Source organism: Suncus etruscus, chromosome 9 (assembly GCF_024139225.1).
Source record: "Suncus etruscus isolate mSunEtr1 chromosome 9, mSunEtr1.pri.cur, whole genome shotgun sequence".
In the NCBI taxonomy this organism is placed as follows: Eukaryota; Metazoa; Chordata; class Mammalia; order Eulipotyphla; family Soricidae; genus Suncus; species Suncus etruscus.
The window spans coordinates 45,817,309-45,835,130 of record NC_064856.1 but is presented as its reverse complement, the minus strand read 5'-3'; the positions used below and the strand labels follow the sequence as shown (position 1 = coordinate 45,835,130).

The 17,822-nt window shown below is 41.0% G+C and overlaps 1 protein-coding gene across 1 annotated transcript in view; it reads right to left on the bottom strand.

The window, feature by feature from the left end:
* The window catches only part of TENM4 (teneurin transmembrane protein 4), a 569,696-nt gene extending 562,418 nt beyond the window's left edge, over nucleotides 1-7,278 (bottom strand). Inside the window, exon 1 of the mRNA XM_049780241.1 lies at nucleotides 7,222-7,278. The gene's annotated coding sequence lies outside the window, so the exon portion shown is untranslated. The remainder of the gene's footprint in view (nucleotides 1-7,221) is intronic.
* Between the last annotated feature and the right edge of the window lie 10,544 nt (nucleotides 7,279-17,822).

The window sequence follows — 17,822 nt, the reverse complement described above, 5'->3', positions numbered from 1 at the left end:
ACAGACATAATAAACACACACATATACAATAATTGGTTTTAGTTCACAATACCTCTACTTTTCTTTCTACCTTTGCAAAACTCTCAGAACTTGGGCTAGCACTGAAGAGCACCATAGATGCCAGGAAACAATCAATTAACCTAGTGAAGAATCTTGACTATAGTACTGATTTGGTTTGAAACATTCCCTTCATAGGAACTATGCAGCCTCACAAAGCTGCTCCTCTGCTGTCCCCTTAACTACACAACTGTAACAATACATAAAGGAAAATGGTAATATTTACATAGCATGATGGATAAAAAGCACACATTGTGTGAACACACTGTGGTAACAGCACCTCATAGTACTCTGGGAATAAAAGGCCCTTTTTCTATTTTCATTCGGACAAAGATTAAGAAAGGAGAACTGGTCTATAGGAAGACCTCCGTCTGCTCCAGCCCTTTCCCGGGAATTAGTCCATTGTTCAAAGGGTTCAGGGAAAAGTGGTAGAAAAGATGAGGTTTGATGCTTGGGCTTCATAGATCACCTGCCAAGTTCAGCCATTGAGTGTATGGTCTCAATCACCTCCTCTACAAAATGGGTACAGAAGAGTCTCTACCTCAGAAGGCTGGCATGTAAACACTAAACTCTGCCAGAAACAGGGAGGGTGTTAGCTGCCTTTTGCCATCATTTAAGGAGGCAGACTAAAAGATAAAGTCACTTATCTGAAGTAGAGATATAGGTGTCAGAGCTTGCCTTGACATAATTTTATCAGCCTCTTTTTTTTTTAAATGATATATTTATTTAAGCACCATGATTACAAACATGTTTGTAGTTGAGTGTAGTATCAGCCTCTTTTGTAAAGGTGGGAAAGAAAGAACAGTCATAAGGAATTTCGGCAGACACCTGGCACGCGTTGTCACTCTGTCACTGATCAGAGCAGTGTAGATGGCAGCTAACAGGAGCTGGAAGACACATCCATGGGCAGTAATAAAGCATATTGCCTGCTTTCCAAAGAGATGCCAGAGCTTGGACAGCCAAGGTCAGCTCCACTTCCAGGTATGCCACTACTCTAGAGTCACTACCTTTGTTGTTTCTTTGTTTTGTTACACATGGGAGTCCTCGGAGCTTATTTCTGGCAGGACTCCAAGGACCAATGGAGTGCCCAGGAACAAACCCTGGTCAACCACATATAAGTGCCTTATCTCCTATATTCTCTCTCTAGGCCCAAAGCCACAGCTTTGGGGAAGGACCATAAATACTGCCAAGCCCCACATGGTCAAACAGACCTGTGAAAGTATACAGAAACTTGAGGAAGCACGAGGGCACCTCTCGGAGATAGCCCCTACTTAGAGCTACTGTTCTCTTGCAGGCTGCTCACTGGCATCAAGTACCTGTATTAAGGAGGTACTGAGTACAAACCAGAGTCTCTGGATTCTGCTTAATGAAACATGCATTTAGACATGAAATCCAAACAACAAAACAGAGAATGGTAAAACAACAGGCCATTAGAAGAGAATCCATGACCAAAGAAAGTGAGGCTGACTGCAAATTTAGCAGATTTGTGATATTAATCCAAGCAGAATATCAGTGCTGGCAGCAGGAAAGCCTGAAGTGCAAATGGAAAGAAGAACATTTGGGGGACTCGGGAGCCTCCAATTGTAGCCTCTCTCCAAAAGACAGATGGTCCAGATAGTGGTGCTAAAGTCCAAGGCTCATAGTGCTGGTTTAGGAATCACTGCTTGGAGAAGAGCATGAGTACCTCTGGCCAACAGGAAGATTTAGACGGCCACCTTCTTCAGGGGCCACATATAGGATATGGAAAAGTAGGACTGAGCCAATGAAGGTCCCAGTACCCCATTACATGATCACTTTGGTCACTTTATGTTGAGATACACTTATGTGTCATCTTCCCCCAACAATGTTCCTTCTGCCACATCTCCATGGCAGCATGATGGAGCTTCACTGTTGCTCAAGGACAGAGTCTCTAGAGGTCAACTTTATGCAAGCAATGAGTCTAGAGCACCGTTTCCATTGCTTGCATAAGATGATCATTACATGATGAAACAGGACACTGGATATTGAGCTCTTGGGGGGAAATTTCTAGAAGGAAAGGTCTGGGGGGCAGGTGTTAGTAGGGGTGGTGCTAAAGGGCTTTCCCTTGAGAATAGCACCCAGGTACCTGTCCACAAATGTATATGACAATGCAAACTTGCCAAGTTGAAGATATCTTCCAAGAAGCTCTACACCACACTTCTCCTTAGAACTTGAAACCTGTGCTAGTGGTATGGACTTGGCTCAACCATGATTTATAAGTGCAAGTCTACACTCTAATAACATGCCTTTTCCTTGTTCATTTTATCGAATCTGCAGAATGTCATTCATACACAACTATGATATCCCAGCCTCCACCAACTTCCCTCTGGAAGGAGTTCACACATAGCTTTGGATTGAAAGGCTTTAAAAATACCATTAAGATTATCCTTAAGTGGTCCTGTATATTGAGGGGAGGCTAGCCTTGCAGGGAAGTCACACACTTTTGTCTCCATCAACCAGTTATACTTCTTACCAGCTGTGTGGCCTTTGTAAATTACTCAAAACTCTCCAAGCCCCTCTTTTCTTTAGCTCACAGTAATTGTAATATGATGTTCATCTTAATGGTTTTTAAACATAGTGGAATCTACAAAGCACTTTGTATTTTGCAAAGCAAAGAGCCACTGGTCAGGAAAATCAGCCATGACTCATAGCATCATTCAAATAATCATTCATATATTGACTGACTAATCAGTTGCCAAAAACCATGTATCATGTAAGGGATTTGGGATTCACATTTGTGCTTTCTAGAAACTTATATCCAGTGGTAAAGGAACCTTATGCATCCACATATATGATGCCGTATGGTTAGTGCATTATTAGTAATGGTATTTCAAGGACCCCATTTACCACTAGGCATATATGCTTCATGGAGGGAACATGTTCATTTTCTAATACAGACACCTGAATTTAAATCCCATTATTTTCTGAATACATAGGTGTCAATCTTAGGCAGGTTAACTTCTACACTTTTTTTTTTTTTGCTTGTCTGATTTTTTGTTGTCATAATTGGCAACACTAAGGGATTACTTCTGGCTTTTCATTCAGGGATTATTCCTGGAGTTACTAGAGAATCATATGGGATGTCAGGGATTGAACCCAGATCAATCATGTGCAAGACTAGTACCTTAATCACTGTAATATTGTTTCAGCTCAGGTTAACATCTTTGCCATTTAGTTATCATATCTGAAAAATGGGCATAAAATTTAAAGAAGACCAAACAACTAAATGCTCTCTCAGTGTCTTACTTCTTTTTTTTTTTTTTTTTTGTGGTTTTTGGGTCACACCCGGCAGTGCTCAGGGGTTATTCCTGGCTCCAGGCTCAGAAATTGCTCCTGGCAGGCACAGGGGACCATATGGGACGCCGGGATTCGAACCGATGACCTCCTGCATGAAAGGCAAACGCCTTACCTCCATGCTATCTCTCCGGCCCCAGTGTCTTACTTCTATAGTGGAATCCTGGGGCTGGGAAGAGAGCTCAAAGGTTAGCATGAGAATGATAAATTCATGTATTGGACACTGGGTTGAATCCCGGCAATATATGTTCCTCATAACACTCCTAGGTATTAGCCCTAGGATCCTACTCAGAGAGGCTAAAGAAATATTACAACAGATGCTTGTTTTGCATGCTGATAACCTAGGTTTGACCCCAGGAATCCCATATAATTCCAGAGCCCCATCAAGAATGATTCTTAAGCAAAAAAGCCTGGAGTAAGTTCTCAATACCTCTGGATGTGACCATAAGACAAAGTGAAACACATTGGGCCTGGGTATAGCCACTGATGCGCTGCAGCATATTATCTTGAAAACTGAAAACAAAAGAACAAAATACAGTTCACTCTTGGAGATTGCTTCTTGGTTCCTCCAAATATAACTACTCACACTGATTACCTGAAGCCTTCTGGGTAACACAGGCAGGTGGCAGACTACTTTTCTATATGTAATGGAGTCTTACAATAAATTTTTACTATGTAATGAGTGAAAAAAAAAGAAGTTAGGAAAATCCTAAAAATAAGAAGTTTTATAGGACCCAGGATAAAGGATAAAGAGAAAAGACAGTAGGTAGGATGCTGCCGCCTTGCATGCAACCGATCCAGGTTTGATCCCAGACATCCTGTAAGGTCCCCCCAAGACCCTCAGGAGTGATTCTTGAGTGCAGATCCAAGAGTACCCTAGAACATAACCAACTGTGCCCCCCCAAATAAATACAATAAAAGAAGCCTTACAGGACTCTATAGCTTTTGGAGATCAAGTCTCTGTCCTCTGTTTATGAGAAAAACTAAGTGTGCAGGCCCAGTGGTCTAGGTTCAGCTGAGGTGTGGGCTAAGCACATGCTGCTGCACAGAGGGGTTCACTGACTGTACCCTAGGATTGCCGGGTATTTGTGACCTGACATAGGTGGGCCTGGAAGAATTGCTGAGGAAAGCTCAAAGTCTAAGTAGCATTACCAGCCGGTTCATATGGTAGGCCTGGAATGTTTAGAGCAGGATTGGTTCAGATCAAGTTCTGAGCTAACAGTTGTTGCCACAGGTTGACCTCAAATAGAGTGACTGGCAAAAACATGCTCGTTATTCTGGCCACAGCAGATCCTCACAGATCACTCAGACACGAAGAGAGAAAGCTTATGTAATTAAGAGGCCAGATCAGGATTCAAACACAGGCTTACCTAGTTTACAAAACCTGATCATCCCACCTGGCACCTGAGCACCCTAGTCTTTCAGCAGGATTCTCCACAGAAACTCTCTGAGTGCTGGTATCTGCCTGTCTTGCCCTGCCTTTAGTCAGGTGTGCTGTACCAGATCCAGGCTTAAAGGGGTGTCCAGATAAAGATGATATAATTCCCCTGGTGATGCCACTGAGCAGGAGCTTGGCACACATAGAACCCAGCACCAGAACTAAGCTAATGTCAAGAACAGCCAGAACTTCAGCCATTTAGACCTGTTTATGAGAAGGAACACTCTAGTCGTGCAGCCTGATAAACCTCTGGCTAAGTCCCCAGTAGTGTAGTTATGGGCACCTTGTCTGACTCTGGAAAGATGATAGCTCTGGGAACCAGCCTCCTTAGCAAGAATGAAAGATGCTTCCAGTCTAGCATAAAACCTGCCTTTCAACTGCGCTTCTCCTCTCAGGTCCAGACAGGGGCTGCCCCACCCAAGCAGGAAGGAATTTACCTATCCACTGCCCCTCTGGGTGTCAGTGTCAGGAAGCAGGGAAAGTTTGGAGCCCATCACCTCTCATCTCAGGGCACCTCTAAAACAAAGACCCTAAAGTTCTTGCGGCAACAATAATAGACTAAAGGTTCAGATTCCTGATACATCTACAGCTATTGTCCATCTGTGATGACACCTGCCCAGTGTGTAGAGAGGCCTGAGCGGTGAGATGACACAGTGGAAAAGGGAAGGGGCCCAGGGAGGGTGTAAGGCAGGAGAAAGGGCTTCAGAGAGATCAATACAAGTAGCACGAGTTTAAAATTTGACCCCAAGGGCTGCACAAGGGAGAGTGGTGTGATCCGAGCCAGGATGAGAGAATGGCCCGGATTCTCTGTGTAATCAAAGAGCTTAATGATGCGGATTAAAAGCCCATTTCTGGGTCCTGTTGAAAAATGACACCCGAACGTGTTTTTTTTTTTCTCCCTAAGACTTGCTTGCTAGAGAATCTACACACAGCCACTGCTCTTGTTCATAAGTCAGGTTCCTACTAAGTCAAACCACCCCCACAGTGAGACATGCAGCAGTGCTCACTTGTAGGACAGCTGCAATTCAAAACATGGACATACTGTCAGGCAGAAAAACCAGGCCCAGTCCCAGAGGTGACACAAACGCCCTTTGAAATTCCAAACTTTGAAGGAGCCCCAAAGCCTCAAGCTCAGGAAGTGGCCGAGCAAGCACACAAACAAAGAGCGAGGCCCCTGAGCCTCAGATCCACACTAGTCTTCTTGTCTTGCCCGAGGCCAAGCAATTCTGCAATAGCAGAAGCTACCAAGATCATTAAGCTTTGGTGAAAAGTAACAGTCTTTGGTGGGGCTGTCTTACAAGAAGGGGGGCTGTGCCCCAGCCCCTGGCAGTTCTCTCTGATATGCTGACTCTTAGCCACCTTGAAACCAGGCCTAGGGCTGGTTTCTTTTGGTCATTAGTTTACCCAGATCCCTAAGTAGGCAGGAAAAACATTGCTTTCTAGAATAATAAACTACACATAGAAAAAGTACCCCTTGCAGAGAAATATTGTACATATGACCTTCAGCCTGGAACTACCCTCTGCAACCCTGTCTTCACTGGTAAAGTGGGGGTGGATGTAGTGTGAGTGGGGTGGTGTGTATAAAAACAGTCTTGCAAATACTCAAAGCATCACAGGCAGCATTCTGCTATTATCAGTCAGGAAATCTTTGCATCCATAAATCTCTGTTTTAAGCTTTCCTCCTTTCTTCACTGTGTGACCTTGGCTACCTCTCTGACCATCATTTTCTTCTCAGCAAAATGACAATAACAACTTCTTCCCATCCCATGGAGTTTGGGAAATCACAAAATGCCCTCCAGACAGTAAACTCCATAACAGATGTTAGAAATGTTCACTATACTACATGTAATGAGGACATGGAGAAGCTCATAAATAGTACTTTAATGATCTAAAAGAGATCTGGTTATACCCAGTGCCTGGCACAGAGGCTGGTACCAAATAGTCTTCATGGAGGGACAATTTGAAAGACTGAATGAGATTTAATGAATTCATGAATTAAGTGGTTTGTTTAAAGTCACAGGATAGCTCACTATGAAGCTAGAACCAAGATTCCCTAAACCTTAGGTTCAGGGAGTCCTTGACCAAACTCAACAATTGGGTCTATTAGAAAGTTAATGGACATCCTAAGAGCCAAAGTGAGTGGCAAGGGTTTCATGAGCTCACCAAGCCCAGGAATACAGATAAGGCTACATCCTGAGATAAGGCTAGGTCCACAAACAAACTCATCAGCTAAACATTTCCACTGGTAATGTCAAGAGAAAACGCAGGGACCAATAATGCAAAAATGTCTCAAAACAAATCTTCATCACCAACTTGAATAGCACAAATAAGAAATGACATGACAAGGGGAAGGTCCTGCATAAATTTGGTTATGGAGACAAGACAAAGATCTGATTTCAAGGATTATCACTTACCTACTGACCAAGTGTCCAAGAGACAGCTAACCCTCTCTGGGTCTCAGCTTTCCCATCTGTAAAATAAGAAGACAATCATAATGAAGCCCGGAAGACTATTAGACTAAAATGCATCACAGAGTTTACCCCCAAGTTTGCTTACCAACTGCTGATGGTTCCACACAATGGGAAAATTGCTAATGTGTAGAAGAGATGGACAGCAATTATTTTAAAAATTAGATCATATCATTCTAAGTGTGATCGTTAATCGTTATGTGTCAAGTAGGTTGTCCATGATGCATCAAGTAGGAGGAAATCCAGTTTTCCAGTCATTTGGACACTTAGTTTCATTTTTATAGGTGTCAAGATGCATTTAAACATCAGCACAAAGGTAAAATCCAAATGGATTAAAGACCTCGATATCAGCCCCAAAACCATAAGATATATAGAACAGCACATAGGCAAAACACTACAGGACATTACAGGCATCTTCAAGGAGGAAACTGCACTCTCCAAGCAAGTGAAAGCAGAGATTAACAGATGGGAATATATTAAGCTGAGAAGCTTCTGCACCTCAAAGGAAATAGTGCCCAGGATACAAGAGCCACCCACTGAGTGGGAGAAACTATTCACCCAATACCCATCAGATAAGGGGCTAATCTCCAAAATATACAAGGCACTGACAGAACTTTACAAGAAAAAAACATCTAACCCCATCAAAAAATGGGGAGAAGAAATGAACAGACACTTTGACAAAGAAGAAATACGCATGGCCAAAAGACACATGAAAAAATGTTCCACATCACTAATCATCAGGGAGATGCAAATCAAAACAACGATGAGATACCACCTCACACCCCAGAGAATGGCACACATCACAAAGAATGAGAATAAACAGTGTTGGCGGGGATGTGGAGAGAAAGGAACTCTTATCCACTGCTGGTGGGAATGCTGTCTAGTTCAACCTTTATGGAAAGCGATATGGAGATTCCTCCAAAAACTGGAAATCGAGCTCCCATACGATCCAGCTATACCACTCCTAGGAATATACCCTAGGAACACAAAAATACAATACAAAAACCCCTTCCTTACACCTATATTCATTGCAGCTCTATTTACCATAGCAAGACTCTGGAAACAACCAAGATGCCCTTCAACAGACGAATGGCTAAAGAAACTGTGGTACATATACACAATGGAATATTATGCAGCTGTCAGGAGAGATGAAGTCATGAAATTTTCCTATACATGGATGTACATGGAATCTATTATGCTGAGTGAAATAAGTCAGAGAGAGAGAGAAAAACGCAGAATGGTCTCACTCATCTATGGGTTTTAAGAAAAATGAAAGACACCCTTGTAATAATAATTTTCAGACACAAAAGAGAAAAGAGCTGGAAGTTCCAGCTCACCTCAGGAAGCTCACCACAAAGAGTGATGAGTTTAGTTAGAGAAATAACTACATTTTGAACTGTCCTAATATTGAGAATGTATGAGGGAAATGTAGAGCCTGTTTAGGGTACAGGTGGGGGTTGGGTGGGGAGGAGGGAGATTTGGGACTTGGGTGATGGGAATGTTGCACTGGTGATGGGTGGTGTTCCTTTTATGACTGAAACCCAAACACAATCATGTATGTAATCAAGGTGTTTAAATAAAAAAAAATTATGCATTAAAAAAAAAAACATCAGCATCAATCAAGCAAAGTGCTGCTACCTCAACATACTCACTTGTCATATTTCAGAATCTATTTCTCAGTGTTTTTCTCCATACACAGAGTTTTCTTAATGCATAGAAAAGGCTCTAAGGCATCATCCACTGAAAAGTGCCCAGGGGTGACCCATAACCACTGTACCTTGTTGTTAATTCATTAATGGCAAACAGCCACCAATTAAATTTTGGGGGGGGGAGGTGAGCCACACCCTGTGATGCTCAGAGGTTACTCCTAGCTCTGTTCTCAGAAACCGCTCTTGGCAGGTTCAGGGGACCATATGGGATGCTGGGGATGGAACCCGGGTCTGATCCGGGTCAGCTGTGTGCAAGGCAAATGCCCTACTGCTGTGCTATCACTCCATCCCCAGCCACTAGTTAAATTCTATTTCAACATCCAGGTTGGAGTGGGGAGTCAAAAAGGGCTTGAGGGGGCAGCGAGACCATGTGGTTGTTCTCTGTATATGAACTAGATCAAATAAATGCATATTTCAATTTTCCAAAGAGTATTTTGGTAGCCAGCTGAGTAATTTCTAAACACAATTCATTCTCTATTCTACACTTTGATATGGTTTCCCCAGTGCCGTGATCAGAGTGGAAGGTGCATGAAACTACATTTCCTCCAATCTGGGTTCAGTCACCTCCTTTGTTAAAGAGGTGAACTGGCTCATTTCAGAGTTCACTTTTACAAAGGAAAGAAACGAAAAATGAGAGAATGCATATGCTTTTACTCATTAGCACCTTACTGAGCCTAGGCTTTATAGACAGTCTCTCTTGAGTCTTAAACTTCCCTAGAAGATTTTCTAGGTGGGAACATGGAGCTTAGAAAGGACGCAAAGCACACAGGTCACAGCAGGTACCAATTATAATTGTAATCAAATCAATATCTCTGTCATTGACTATTTTTCCCAAAGCCATAAGCCTGATGTGCATCTTTACCTATTCTGATGTGGGGAGAGCCGGGAAATGAACCCAGGGTCTCTCACAGATAAGCTCTATTTTCTACTACTGAGCCACAATCTAGCCCTCATCTTTAATGTATTTCTTCCCAAGTTTTTACAATCTTTCACTTATGCCCCTTCTTCTATGGCCCCAATGAAAGGTAACCTTTCTAATAGGATGAATTCTATCATTGAAAATATGACTGAGTTCAGTTAGAGAACTAACTACACTAACAACTCGAATGACAATGGTAGTGAGTGAGAGAAATAGATGCCTGTCCTGAATACAGACAAGGGGTGAGAGAGGAGGGAGATGGAGATGAAAAACTGGTGGGAATGATGGACTGGTTAAGGGGGAATGTTCTTTTTTTATTATTAAAACCCAACTACAAACATGCTTGTAATCATTGTGTTTAAATAACGATATATTAAAAATAAATAAATAAAAAAGAAAATATGACTGGTAACCATTTAAAAGACTTTGAACTGTGATCATATTTATGAAGTCATTTGTTTAAAATACTGTATCTACATAGATATACAGACATGCATATTTTATATGTATCTATTTTTCTATGTTCTCATTACAATCTAGACTTTTATTTATTTATTTTATTTTTTGAGCCATAGGCAGCTGCTACTCTCAGGGATTACTCCTGGCTCTGTGCTCAGGGATCACTACTGAGCTAGTGATCACTAGGTGTGGCACAGGGGGCCATATGTGGTGCCTGAGGCAAGTACCTACATGTTTTAGTATATCTCAGGACCCACAATCAATGACTTTTAAAATGTCAAATGCTCAGGCATGTGTTTTCCTCCTTCCTGCGACCTACCACATCATGGAAAAGAGGGTCTAAAGTTTCCCATCAGACTGCAACCTGACCTTAAAACCTGTCAATGCAAACAGAAACCGAAAAAACAGCAACTATTTATCAAGAAAGTTGCTTAGGGTATGAGCAAAGATGGCAGTGTCAATGGAGGAGTACCCTATATAAAGCATAAAAGCTGAAAAAAGTAAGGAAAACTGGAGTTTCTGGAAGGAAAACTGGACGATCTGATTGCAAGGAAGCAACAAACAGGAAGAGAAATAAGTGGAGGTTCAGAAGAGCCAGTAAAGATATCTCCATTCTGGGAAAGAGATAAAATAACTTAATGGGCTGGAGTGATGATGGTATGGTGGGTAGAGCACTTTTCTTGCCTGCCACTGACCCAGGTTTGATACTTAGTACTCCATATAGCCCATGCCCACCAGGAATGATTCCCGAGGCCTGAGAAGTGTCAAAAAGCAAGGAGGAGGGAGATATGGAAAGAAATGTGGTCAGAATAGTGGAGATTAGGGACACAGAATTAAATAGAATTTGTATTTGCACAGAGCTTCAGTTTATAACTGGTGTCACCTATTAAGAGTAGTAATTATAGGGTCCACTCTTTACTTGACATCTTCAACTCCTTGAGGACGATCCTATCAGGCAGTGTCACCTTCCTTTCAGAGAACTAGAGAGCTAGATTTCATAACTGTTACTGGCCTTGTTATTTTCAAGTGGCATGACTGGGATATAAATCTTGACCAGTCTGACCTCATTATCCCATCCTGCATCTTAATTGATTCAGAAATGACAAAATCTTTTTTTAATTTAATTTTTTAAAAATAAATCACAGGGGCCAGAGCGATAGCACAATTAGGGAGGGCATTTTCCTTGCATGTAGCCTACTTGGGTTCAATCCCTGGCATTACATATGGTCCCTCGAGCCCACCAGGAATGATTCCTGAGATCAGAGCCAGGAGTAATGCCTAAGCATTTCCAGATGTGGCCCAAAAACAAACAAAAAAGTTTGAATCACTGTGAGATATGCTGTTATAAAGTAGTTAATGGTTGAGTTCAGTTATATAATCTACCAAATAAATTTTTGATTCAATATTTTAAAATATTCAATATTAAAAATTATTAAATATATATCTATTAAATTACATGAAACTATTATTTTATATACATATACTGTATGAATATATAATTTATTATTTATAACATGAACTTATTTATTAAAGTATTAAAAATATAAAAATTATTCAATATTAAAAATATTTAAAAAGTGGCAGGGCCTGGGGGATGGTGTGTTGCAAGACTGAGACCATGGGCTTGATCCCCATGTTCATTGAGTCATTCATGGTCATTGAGTGTGTTCACATCTGTCCAGAACCCCCTGAGGTGTAATAGTGTATGTGATCTCTGGTCAACAAGGTGAAGAGGGTCACTAAAGTCCACAACATCTTGTGAACACTGCAGCTCTTAGATGTGAGAATGCAAACAAATAAGTACTATCCCAAATGATCAGGTATTCAAATACTGCAACTAAGGTGAGTCATCCCTGGTGTGTGCAAGCATCACAACTATATAAACGTGACAATCACTGCAAGACAACAAAATAAACAAAACGAAGAGACACAAGGACAAAGCCAAATTTTCTTTGCATAGTCATTATGGTATCTTAGACTGATCAATCCAAACAATGACTAGAAAACAACCAGTCCTCATTAGAGAAGCATGGAGTTTCAATGACTAACTCAGGACTAATTGATTCTTATACTTTCCAGCTCCTCCTCCTCTTCCTCATACAAGTCCAGTACCACACCACATTTTCTTTTTCTTTTCTTTCTTTTTTCTTTTTTTTTTTTGGTTTTTTGGGCCACACCCGTTTGATGCTCAGGGGTTACTCCTGGCTAAGTGCTCAGAAATCGCCCCTGGCTTGGGGGGACCATATGGGACACCGGGGATCGAACCGCAGTCCTTCCTTGGCTAGCGCTTGCAAGGCAAACACCTTACCTCTAGCGCCACCTCTCTCGCCCCACACACCACATTTTCAATGTAAATTTTACAGCTAAGTTTCCTTTTATTTTGAATTATTTCCAAGAAAAACAAAAATATAATGAATACTCTACTCATCTTCAACAAATCTTATTGCTCACCATCTTTACCTCTTTTAGTTAAGACAAACATAGTAGATAGCTAATCTCTGCCTGCCTTTTCAGAGTGCCAATTATTCTGAATGTGGTAGCTAACACATCTGTGCACATTCACTACCATTCTGATCTACATATGCTAGGGGCCCAGATAAATTGTTAGGTGTTCCTGTATGTTTCTGTATGTTTTCAAGTTTTATAGAAAGGATGATAACTTGCACAAATCACTTTAAAGATCAGAATCACTACACAAGCCTGCATATATTTGCAATTCTGGGATATAGACAGCATGGTGAAATACAATTAATGGGGATTTTGGGAATGCTAAGGGGTTGTGGGTATTATTTTCTTTCTTTAATAAAACCAATTTTTAAAATTAAAACAAAAAGGCTCAGAGGGGCTAGTGAGATAGTACAGTGAATAAGGTACTTGTTTTGCACAGGCAGCAGAGCCAAGTTTGATCCCTGGCACTCCATGGGTCCCCTGAGCACTGACAGGAGTGGTCCATGAGTCCAGTAAGCCCTGAGTACTGCCAGATGTGGCCCAAGAAACAAAACAAAACAAAAAGTTGCTTAGGAGCTAGGATAGTGGGTGGGTGTGGGGTGGGTGTGGGTGTGAGTAAGGTTTCTCAGGTGATAACACACCTGCCTTGCTCCACTGAAGCACCACACACATCTCACCCATACCAATGGCCTTCCAGTGACACTAGAGCACATTCTGGAAGATGCACTGCTAGTGAGTAAAGAAAGGGAGACATTGTTTAATTCTTACCCTGCATTCTGTGATTGCATTTAACATTCCTTTTATCCATCCATACTTCTGCCTGCCCCAACCCCCCAGAGTTGTAATGTCATGACATATAGCCACCAATTAAATTCTATTTCCAAAATCCAGGTGGAAGGGGGAATGGGACAGTTATGGTCTATACAAGGACTAGATCCAATCAATGTATTTCAATTCCCCAAAGGGTATTTTGGTAGCCAGCTGCATAATTTCTAAAACCAAGCTCACAGAGTGAAGGGAAAGTGCTTCTTTATTCAAAGATTCAAGATAGTAACCACGGAAATAGAAAGGGTTGATAACATAATCTCCAGGAATCCTGCTGCAGCCTGCTACTGAATGTAATCCCCAGTGTATGGGGACATAGGAGCAGGACACAGCGACAGCCTTGGGCATGAGTTAAAGATGTTGTGGTGTATATTCCTAGAGCTGGAAGCTCCCAGGTCCTGTCATCTGTTTGAAAATTAATTGGCATGAGGTTTTTATGGCCAGAAAGTAAATAGGCTAAAAAGCTCCAACAGGCTTTTTCTGGAGCTCACACTGATGTCTCACAAATCCCATCTACCACACCACACAGAGCAGAACTAGGAAAACAAACCAAAACAGACCTGATTATCCTTCTCAGCCCAATGATGCCTCTTCCATAAAGCCTTCTTTCATTTAGAATGGGTTTAGAATGGGTCACTACCTCCCTCCCTCAGTTTCTCTTATAGTATCATCTCTGTTGACAATGCAAGAATGATATCCATCTTCTATTTTTTGAAATTATTATCTACTCAAATACACTGAACACAATCAAAACTCACCTACCATGAGGAACATGATTTAAATGGATTTTCTAAATGTTTTTCCTCCTAAACTTACACATTGAGACACTCATTAGCATATATGTCAAGCTACTTTACAAAATATGGTATTACATCCCCTAATTTTAACCTTTTTGAATAGCTACACAGATGCATAATTAATCTCTCACTGGTGGATATAGATGTAATTTCCAACTAATAAAAATGCTCTAATATATTTGTCCATATAACTTTGTGAGGTTATTTGATGACATACTTAAGACTATACTGCTAAGCATAAAAAAACAGCACTGTCCCACCCATAAAACTCTATCACTTTTAATCCTCAGAAGCCTAAAGACTTCTCCTCAACATTAGCCACGGGAATGCTTTTTATCTTTGTTATGGGAAATAAGTAAATGAAACTAAATATTATTTGTAGTTTTGGCTTTCTGCAAGGTGAGGATCCTAGACCAATTCAGATCTTGCTCCGAGCATTTCTTAACCCACTGCACTAACTTTTAGGCCCTTGTCACTGGGGATCTCTCAGAGCAGAGCTGTCAGATTCAATCTCCTGAATGCATGTTGCCAGCACTAGTCTTTGAACTCAGTTTCATGCTTGGCCAGCCAATACTTTCAGCAGCTGAACCATCTTTGAGGCCCTAAGCCTAGCTATTTGAATCAGCTAACAGCCTGTTGTAGGTTTCCTGGCTCTTGGTGCTTCTTTAGGGACTTAAAAGTTTACTCTCCTTTCCTTGTATCTTGCTCAGTTGTTTTTTCTCATGGAGTAAGAAAAAATTGTTTTTCCTGGATGACCTTACTCTTATATGGTAAATAAAGAAACATAACAGAGACTAGACATTATCGAACAATTACAAACCCTTAGACTGTGACTATAAAATTGATATTATCAAGTAGTGGGGGGAAGAAGAAAGAATGGGAGATGAAGAGGTGATATAGGAAGTGATGGAGTCTCTTGGGCACTTCAGTGGTAGTGAAAGTATAATCATTTTGCACATTAAACAGCATAAAGATCAACACTATTATAGCCATGTCACCCAAACTATAATTAAAAACAAAAAATGCTTGCCTCTAAGTTATAATAATATTTATTGTGACAACTATGTTGGAGCAGCCATAATTATTTTTAAAATAACAATAATATATGCCAACATAAAAGCAAGAGTGTGGAATTTGTTTTTTGCTTTGATGGTTGCTTTTTTTTGGTTTGTTTTGATTTGGTTTGTAGGTCATACCTGGTGGTCCTCAGGGCTTGCAATCTTTGAGCTCAGGGATCACTCTTAGCAGGGATTGAGGGATCCTATGGGATACATGGATTGAATCTGGGTTGGCCACATGCAAGACAAGCCTTAACACTAAAATGTCTCTCTGGCCCCTTGACTTCCTATATATCCCAATCCATAATCACCAGACCCTCTCTATCCCACATAGATAGTTTAGTTCACTACCCCTTTCCAGCAGCACAACTGTGGCCAAGTCACCATCATCTCCACCTCATTATCCCTACCAGCCTGTCTCTGGTTCTCTCCATCCAATTTTTTCACCATGCAGAAGATGGATAAGGAATGAGTTTTCAAATCCAAATATAATCATCTCCTCTGTCCAAGGTCTGTTGGCAGCATCCTAATTCTTTGAAGTTCAAAACTCAATCAGTTTCAGTATTTGCTTTGAAAGCTGCTTCTGGAACTTTGTTTTTGCATGGTGTGGATCTCAATCATCTCCCTCATCTTTAATCTCTGGCTTGAGTCACATTTGGCTTTCTTCTAGCAATTCAGAGACTGTACTTCTTACCAAAGTTCTGGATACACTTTTTTGGGGGCAAGTGGTTGGTTCTTCTATTGGATGGCTAAGCCTAATTCCTCCTTCAAATCTCTTGAAATGTCTTTAATTCAAAGTAAAGAACCCTAAACCTCATAAGTGAGTTTCTCTGGCTGTTTCCTGAAGTTTTCCTTTTGCCACATTTCTAAGTGTAGTTAGATACTGGCTGACAAGACTTTAAGAATTCTCCAGCTCCAATAGTCTATAGGAGCAGGAACTATGTCTCTTCTTCTAGTATAGTCTGCTCAGAACTCAGTCCTGTGCTAAGCAAAAATCATGTATTCATGTTAGGTTTGACAAATATGCACCTAATTTCTTCAGAAAAAAATTAACAACCCAATACCCTGTCTATTCCAAGAATCCAAGAAATCCTTTTAGGGTTCGTGAATAAATTAATGAGGTCTTCATACCAAAAGCAGATGAAGAGAAAAGCCAGGTCTATTTCCCAGGACACAGTATTTAATTTACTTAAGCCTAATCAGGAACAACTATCCCATCTCTTCCCATGTAAAGATTTTGAATCCCAGGCTTTAGTCCTCACAAGATAACTACTATGGAAGCATCTGAAAGACAAGATCCATGTCCTGTGCTTTTCAGTAGCTCCTTTTTTTTTCTACACTCAGTGGATTTGCCCATATTCAATGAATTCTTTTGAATGGAATTAATTTCTAGCCAAATTATATTTACGCACTGCCTCTTTGATTTAAAAATAAATTTTCATTATCTAGCATTCTTGACATGACCATGATATTGTCCTTCTATCCATCAATACTTATTCTAATGAGTACTTCCTCTCAGGTTATTTTTCTGAATTAAAAAATTTTAAAGTGAATTGTAGGTCAGAGCCTCAGCTCTCATGTAGCTACATTTTTGCCCTATTCCTGAATCATTTTGTCTCCAATTCTATATTCAGTGCACAGAATTAAAAAGAGATTATTTTTCCTCTTTCTTTTCCTAAAAGGTTTGGAGGGGGATAGGGGAGAAGGCAGGGCTTGAAGCCACATTTCCTTGGCTTAAGTTGTACTTTTGTCAAAGCTATCATGGAATATCACTTTGTACATATTGATCAGTTGCATGTAAAGTGCCAATAGACTCACTTTGCTCAACCCTGACACCCTGGGGTGGGGAAGAGGAAGGACATCAAAAGATTTGGAATTTGCTAGGGCTTGTTATGGGGGTATATGGTACATCTATCATCCACATGAAGGGGGACTCAGGAGAAGAATAAAAACTTCTCTCCTGCCCTGCAGGAGACTGGATTTCAGTTAGGAAAACAAGACCAAGATGCCATGAAAACCTCTGCACACAACCTCTTTTGAAGCTTCTTTTGTTTTCTGCATCAAGATTCTCTTGTGTGGAATCCAGATTCAGGTTTCCCACCAGCAAAGAAATGTGCTCCAACTACTCTGGTTCAGTGGCATTCTTTTCTCTTTGTTGGTTTGTTTGGTTTTCTTATTAGATGTGGGGCCAGGGGGAGGGGTTTGCATTCCCTGCACTGTTCAAGGATTATAGGAATTACTTCTTGCTTCTTGGTAGAGAACTGGATGTGATGCTGGGGATAGAACTGGGGTAAGTCATGGGCAAAGTTAATTCTCCAACACTCCCCCCCCC